Genomic DNA, 8112 nt, shown 5'->3' on the forward strand with positions numbered 1-8112 from the left:
GACCCAGAACTGATGAACATCAGTGATCAAGTCCCAAAAAAACCATGTGTACTTAAAAAAAAAGCTCAAAAAGGCAGGAGAAGGTAGAGTTGCATTCTAAACAAATCAGGATGTCAGAACCGAGCCCGAGAAGAGAACAGCCCCGCGCACAGCTTTTTTTCATTTTCGCTCTATGGGGATGTTTCTATTAATCACCCATACCAATTTCGTTTCAGCGCCGCATACAATCACCTTCACTGCATTATGGCGCTGGTATCGAGGTTTTAAACCGCAGTGATCACAGCAACATGTGTCACGGAATGAACCAGCGGTAGATCTCGCACGGAAGGAGGGCATCTAGCGTTTGCATGGCTTTGTATAGCTCTATTCAACGCGATGTGCAACGCAAACGCATTGAAGTTGTTGGGCTCCGCAGATGCTTCCACAAAACTCGAGACAACACAGCATTATATTCGATCGAAACGTACATTCGTTTATTGACGACGATATCACAATTGGCTCAAGACACTGCTAACACAACAAAAGAAAAAGATTTCTAGAGCTGTCACGAGCTTTTTACTATGAAAAATAATAGCGCAGCAAGAAATAAAGCGCCATCCTTGACTGCTGATTGCTGCCGAATTAAACAGGCTTGCAAGCAAATCAACAATTTTGCCATATAAGCTTCAACATAAATTGGTGTCTTCTCGTAGTACTCCTTCTTTTCAAGGTTGAACACCCATCCGGAGCCGCGCAGCTCGATCAGTTCCAGCAAATCCCTGCGCGTGGTGGCAGACAGGCCGGGCTGAAGGAACGCCTCCGGCATCCGCTGCACCAAGGTCTGCATCAGGTGGGGAGCGTTATGCTCGATCACCTTGCCGGTGCTCCTCAGAACCGACCGCGAACACGCAATCTGTGAGAAAAAAAAAAACAGCGGTGGTTAGTGGTAAGCGCGGGAGGGCAACATTGAGGACGATATCGCATGACGCTTAGCGCCCTCACTGCTAAGACTAGCTTAGCAGAGCGGAATCACTTCGGATAACAACAAAAGCCAGCAAATATAGCACAGTGACTAACAGGGGCTTGTGGTTTTTTGCAGAAAGCGGCGAGCAAAGTTTTGAATTTGTACCCAGAGGGGAACCTCGACGCTGAGTTCCTTATAGATGAACAATAGTAATGACCCTTAAATGTACTGTCTATCTTGTCGTTGATACTTTACTATATTATACAATTTCTCGAGTACGTTAATTTATTTATTTTATTTATTTACAGAATACTGCAGACCCTGAAATGGGTCCAAGCAGAAGGGGTAAAAGCACAAAAAATAAAGAGGCACGGCAGATTACAAGCACAAAACTAACATAAGAGTAATAGAACATAGTAAAGAACAAGGAAAAAACAACTCAGCAATGATCAATAAGTAATTTTGTTAATGGCATCGATGCTGTTTACAACCTCAGACGGGAGTTCATTCTTTCGATTTATTGTGAGGAAAAAAATTAGTATTTAAAAGCATTGATTCTAGCGCTGTAAAGTGTTAGTGATTCCGTGTGACGATGTCGTATTAGTCACGTTGTGATCGGTTTAAAAAATAAATCTGGTCTCATGGAGAGTTTGTTACGTTTGAGTAGAAAAAGAAATTTGAATCGTTGAATTTTTCTTCGTGTTTGCAAAGCCGGTATGTTGTTTTGTGCTGTAAGAGTGGTTGGAGAGTCATTAGAACGATATTTATTAAAGATGAATCCAACACTATTTCGCTGGATCATTTCCAGTGCCTCAATGTTATGGATTGTGTAAGGGTCCCATACGGTGCATGCGTACTCACGTTTCGGTCTGATGATGGATGTGTAGGCTAGAAGCTTTGCACTAGGATGACGCACATATGTTGGTTATATGTTTGTTCCAGCTAAGTTTATTGGTCACAGTAACACCTAGGTATTTGCATTCGTTAACTTCTTCAAGCGAATTATTTGGAAGGGCATACGGGAATGATAGGCTACATTGTTTATTGGTCACTTTCATAAAGACTTTTTTCATTGTTAAGTTCCATCTCCCATCGACTGCACCATGAGTGAATGTTGTGAAGGTTAGAATTAAGAATGACTTGGTCTTCGTAGGATCTGACTTCATGAAATAAAACACAATCATCGGCAAAAAGCCTGAATTGCACTGGTTCACTATTTACATCCACAATGTCATTAATGTAGACCAAAAACAGTAATGGTCCAAGCACACTTCCTTGCGGCACGGCAGAAGTGACCGGAAGGTAATTGGAACAAAGGGCATCAATACTGACGAACTGGGGCTTACTGACGAATAAGAGCTTACTGAGAGCACGATTTTCCCATCAGAAGATGCGAGCGAGCCGCGTTGCGTTCACCAATGCACCATTCATTCTGGCGCTGAGGGCACCATCTTGAATCAAATAGATACATTCGTCTTGATTAGCTTTCGCAGTAATGATTAAGGTTACCTACTTGTGCAGAGCATCCGAGGTTTACATTAAAGATCCAAAGGCGAAAGGTGCATTTCTGGCGCTGGCTTCTTCAAGAGTAGGCACTTGAATGTGTAACGAACTCTAACGTATTAAGGTATTCTCTGGTGGTCTATTTAGGGCATTACTTATTCAATGAAGCCACACGTGTGGCACATAGGACGCAGGCGCGTTCCATGGATTTCCCTGTGTTGCTTCTGCTCTGTATGCCATTCGTGCGCTTTCTTTTGAAGAACTCTCTGAGGAGTGCGGACCGGACCGCGTTCTGAGCGCTCGTAGTGCCGCCTAAAATCACTGCTGACCGTCATGTTAATTTCTGTGCACCTATTTGCGTGATTGGACCAAATAACTTTATGCGATCCCTCCAAACTCTTTGAGAGCAGAGCATTGGGTTCCTCACAATTCTAGCCGCCGCGGTGGCTCAGTGGTTATGGTGCTCGGCTGCTGACCCGAAAATCTCGGGTTCGAGCCCAGCCGCGGCGGTTGAGTTTCTTTGGAGGAGAAGTTCTAGAGGCCCGTCCACTGTGCGATGTCAGTGCACGTTAAAGAACCCCAGGTGGTCGAAATTTCCGGAGCCCTCCAGTACGGCGTCTCTCATAGCCTTAGCCGCTTTGGGACGTTAAACCCCATAAAACCAACCAACCAACCGATCACAATTCTAGTTTGTCACATTTTTAGACACCTTTAGGACTCGTTTGATTCCTACGCGGCGCATTGATAATTTATGATTGAGGGACACAGGTAGTTAATAATGGCTCTGAGGAACCGTATAAATACATACTTATAGAGCTTTACCTCTTGTGCGTTGTTCAGCGAAGGGGACTGCAGAATGTCGTGGCAGCAGTCGCACAGCAGCTGGGCCCGGAAACAGCCTGCTGCTCGCCATGTCTCCTTCTCCGCTGCGACGCCGCAGTCCCAGCAGGAGCTTCGCCAAGAAGGACACGAAAGCCGGCCAGCTGCGCAGCACCCGCTCGGGCCCGTTCGGCGGCTGAAGCAGCTGGTCCCGCTTGTCGAACCACTCGGCGCAGGTGCCCAGAAGCATCTCCATAAACTTCTCGCCGCTTTCTTTCTGCGGGTGCCAGGATGATGCGTAAAAAAGCAATCAGCTTCATTGCTTGAGTACGATTAGAACACATTTGTATTACACTGCCAACCCGGTCCGGCTGAAATTGCCCATAACTAACAATGATAGAGGCACGGACACCCGAAAGCCAGTTTCAAGCAGCTCATATTGAAATGAACTCATGCCATGAATTCAATTGAAGAAATCTAACTCAGGAGTCCTAGGTTTATTACGGCCAGCAACCAGCAAACATCTTTACTGGCGATCGATAAAGCGTGCTTTTGTTTGGTGCAGTTGTTTATAGATTAAGCCCACTCTAAATAATAAGCAAGACAAATAACGACAGCAAAGCATTAGTCAAAATATGAATTCTGCTACGGACGGCAAAGACACCAAGTACAAACGTAATGGGTAGAGACCATCACATAGGTACCGCGTAATCCGACGTACTCTCAACGGCATTATACCTTGTTATGTGCTGCTGTAAGGATAGCGCAAGAAAGTCGACCAGAATACGGACTGCATTGGTCACATGGCACGAACAATGAACAGGAGGGAAAAGCCGGCTTACCGCGATTAGGAAGGTGCACCTTTGAAAAGCTGGCTTGTTATTCTGAGGGCCCTGTGTGGCTCTTTGGCATAGAACCTCCAGCAGCTTCGTCGGCTGCTGGGTGGTAAGGGCGTTCAGACCTGCGTGCAAATAAACGTGTAAGGAACAAAGCAAATAAACCTGCAACACTTGTTGGTCCACTCGTTGTCGCTGACATAAGCTGCTCTCGCACCGAAATCACAAGCGCTGTAGCAGCCACGTTTTAGGCCCGGTCGCTAAGACATGGCATGCATTAAGCACAACAAAGGCATCTCCCTCTGGTTTTCTAATACGGAAGTGATAGCAGTCCATGCAAACAAATATCGTGGTCTCTGATCCCCACCTACCTTTGCCGAGCTCCCTAATATTGCACCGTTCCCTGGAAACCGGCCTCCAACTCTATGAGATAAGTTGTTTTCAGATAGGATTATAGTGCGTTGGACTTAAGTAAACTAGGCGGTAGCGTTTGCTACTCGCTGCACTCTCCTAAAACCAACTTTCTAACGCTATGCGACCAGATATAAATATTCAAAACGGTGCCATTCATGTGGGCTCACGGGAGGTGAACTCCACTCCAGCCTGGGTGAACGCGGCCGAACGCTCTCTCACCTTGCAGCGCCCTCTTGATGAGGCCCTGGGCGTGCGAGGGGGCACTCGCGGACTCTGGCTCGTCGCGAAAGGCGCACTTGAGCTGCCGAAGTGGAGGGCAGCTGCGCAAGTCTTTCGTAGGCCACTCCATCGAACAGAATACCTTGAAGAACACAGGAGGAGTTTACTCCTCCTCTCCACACGCTCCTCATAACATGTCCTCCTCGTGGCAGCTGAGTGAATATGTTGAATATGAAAATTTCTGTCCTGGCCTCAAAGAAGAAAGCTGTTCCCCTACAATTGTCATACATATTAAGGCGAAAGCCTTTAATGCTTCATCGTTGTAAACAGGAGTTGTCGACAGAAATGTCACGCTTATCAATTGGTCGAAACGGTCGTGCCGTCACAGTGCGTGCATTTCAAAGAGGCCAATTGTACTTTGGCTGGAACCATGCAACCAATTAAAGGGATCGTAAAGTGATTCTGCAACTGGGTATGAGTTTAGTTAATTGCTTAATTACCCAATTAACCTCATTAAACTTTCTAGTCATACCAGATAAATAAGACGGAGTAGGAAATTGTTCGAGTGCGGGAATCGAACCGCGGTCTCCGGAGTGCGAGACGAGAATGCTAACCACTCTTCATTCCCGCTCCATAGTCCACAATGAACAAAGGCGCCTCCAGTGAATACGGTGTCTCTGTTCACTGCCATCTTCCTCCCTTCCCGTTACGGCCAGGTTCAGGTGTCCCCCGAGGTATGCGAGACAGATACATTTCCTTTCCTCAAAAACCAATTTACCGACGAGCAAGGCGAAGAACCGAACGGGCAATGGCGGTCCCTGCCAGCGTTGCAAGACGCTGTCGCGTTTCACTGTTAGAGGCGAAGCTTAACATATTAACAACACATCACTGACACAAGCAGCAATAACGCGCTTAAGGCTTTCGTCTCACCGCACTTTAGGTCAACAAAGTGCCCCTCTGATTTTTTTTACTTTCCACGCTGACGTAGGCACACGACGTGGCACTGGGGATTATGCAACGATCCACATTGCTGCGAGGGTGTTTATGGCAGTGAGTTTTTCTGTCATCCACCTCAGCATACCCGTGCAAAAAAAAAACGCTCCGATAATCCTCACAAAAGCTGACTTAAAGATACTTCACCAAGACCAGTCTTCCATGGATTTCTTCAACTGTCACACAAACTTGTAATGATAAGCACAGGTAATCAGCCCAATATTGCAAAGGAATTTCTTTACTCTGGCCCTTTGTACGACCGACTTTCGGCATATATTGGGTCAATTACCTGTTCTGCTGGGGACTTTACCGTTTCTTTCATACTGTCCCCCCCCGCTGCTATTTTATATTAATTTCATCCTAAGCTATACAGACGTCATAGCTTATAGGGGCCCAAAACACGAAGGGCCCCTCTCCTAACAGCTCTTCCCCCCTTTCTGTTTCTATGCGGACTTCGCCCAGCTCCGCTGGTCAGACGCTTTATCCCTGAAATTTTATTCTACCCAAACTTGTGCCTAGCATCCCGCAAAACACCGTCCGTGCCTCTTGATCATCAAGAACGCGGATACCATTCTGCTGGCTAGGGTGATGTTTAATTACAGCTGCGCAGATTATTCTGTGTAATCCTCTCTAGAAAACACCATGCCTAGACACAAAAAAAATTCAAATTCACGCTGTCCATCCCACCACACGTCACACCCCCCTCCACTTCACCGGGGCTTCCTCCTCAGAGTGAAAAAAACTCCGCCTCTCGCGTAGCCAAGAGTAGAGTAAGCATGAAATGTTTACAGGCATAACACGAAGCGAACGCGGAGACGACGAGACGCAGGCCTGACAAGAATGTCTATCCAGCGCGTTCGAACTTGTAAAGTGCGTAGAGGCGAAAGCGTTTTCCGCACCACTTTGAAATCTCCTCTCCAGTAACCCAGAGTAGAGTAAGCATGAAATGCAGGACGGTGCAGAAGCGTCACCACTGGTTTACGTCACACATAATTGATGACGAAGTTATGACAAATTACTAATTAGTTGCTAAATACTGATTAATGACTAAATACTGTTACTAATTAACAACGCTTAAGAATCGCCTTCAGGAGTGAACGCGACAGCGTGTTGTAGCGTTGCCAGGCGGTCCACGGAACGCCACCAGCCATTTGGTGCGATTCCTTGCCCTTCGAACGCGACGCCTATCGAGGAAAGGAAATTACGCAGTAATTCTGTTATCTCGGTGGACACCCGAACCGAACCGTACAGGAAGGGAGGAACGCTACCACCCGTTCGGCGCGAAGCTATCGCCGCCTTTATGCCGGTCCTGTAGGAGGGCTTAGAGAGTCTCGTTAAATCTCATTAAACCTCGTACGGTGCCCGGATGCTCTCGTTTCAATGCCCGGATGAATGGAATTCAGTGCCCCGATGTTGCCTCTCGGTCTCAGCGTGACGTCACCACACTGCCGACAACGGGAGTTAAAAGCATTTCATGCTTAAAAACAAATGATCCCCTCCCACTGATGAACGCTTTACCTAGAAAAATACAGTCCTCTTGTCAGTACATTGCCTAGCAGACTGAGGCCGAGCAGTTGCCCATTCTGGAGTACCGCGGTGGTCACTTCAGCATGTATGTGCAAAGCTTAACTTATAAAACGTACAGCGGCTCTTTCTTGACCTAAGAATAAACATCGCAATAATTACTGTTGAAAGCCAGCCGCATAAACGACAAAGGTAGTACATACCTGGTTCTGCCGCTAGGTCAGGTCCTTTCTATCTTTCGCAGAGAGCTCTGGTCCTTGTCGAGTCCAGGCACGGGCAACCCCGCTGCAGGACTGTCGTGGCACTTCTAAGTTTGCTTCTAAGTATCCGCAACGAGCGACGGTCTGATGATGATGATCGACGCAATACCTCCTAGAAAGATTTCTTTCCTGACGGCGCGAGCCCTACTTCGTCGTCAGCTATGCGCCACCTGGCAATACTGGGTGGCATTATTCCCCCTTATGAAAGAGAAGAGCGCTGTGACATAACAAAAAAATTACGACGAACTTGAGCAGATAAAGTGGTGAAAGCCGAAAAAAGCCTGTGTGCTGCATTCTGCAACGCGATTGTCACTTCATTCTGTTGGTGCATTAATTAATCTTGGCCTTTAGGAGTGGAACGCGAAAACGTGTTGTAGCGCTGCTAGGGAGTCCACGGAACGCCACCACCCGTTCGGCGCGATGCGTTGGGGGTGGTGGAAAACGTTTATTTGCTCTGTTTTACAATATGTTTTTGCGGCTTCAGATGGAGTGAGAGAGAGAAAACTTTATTGTCGTAAAAGAAGGGTTCCTGGATGCTTAGCAGAAGGGCCAGGTGGCCGTTAGCTGATAGCTGGCGGCGACCTCTTCGGCGCGCTCGATG

General features: G+C 47.1%; 1 pseudogene across 1 annotated transcript; it reads right to left on the minus strand.

Moving 5' to 3' along the window:
• Nucleotides 1-349: 349 nt before the first annotated feature.
• Nucleotides 350-7575, minus strand: LOC149370382 (polyadenylate-binding protein-interacting protein 1-like; annotated as a pseudogene). The gene is made up of 4 exons (XR_016291265.1): nt 7455-7575; nt 4735-4876; nt 3269-4226; nt 350-892 (listed from the first exon to the last, which is right to left on the minus strand). The product of XR_016291265.1 is annotated as a polyadenylate-binding protein-interacting protein 1-like (transcript).
• Nucleotides 7576-8112: the final 537 nt, after the last annotated feature.

The sequence above is a fragment of the Amblyomma mixtum genome, chromosome 1, assembly GCF_055824585.1.
Source record: "Amblyomma mixtum isolate Tamu chromosome 1, ASM5582458v1, whole genome shotgun sequence".
Lineage (NCBI taxonomy): Eukaryota > Metazoa > Arthropoda > Arachnida > Ixodida > Ixodidae > Amblyomma > Amblyomma mixtum.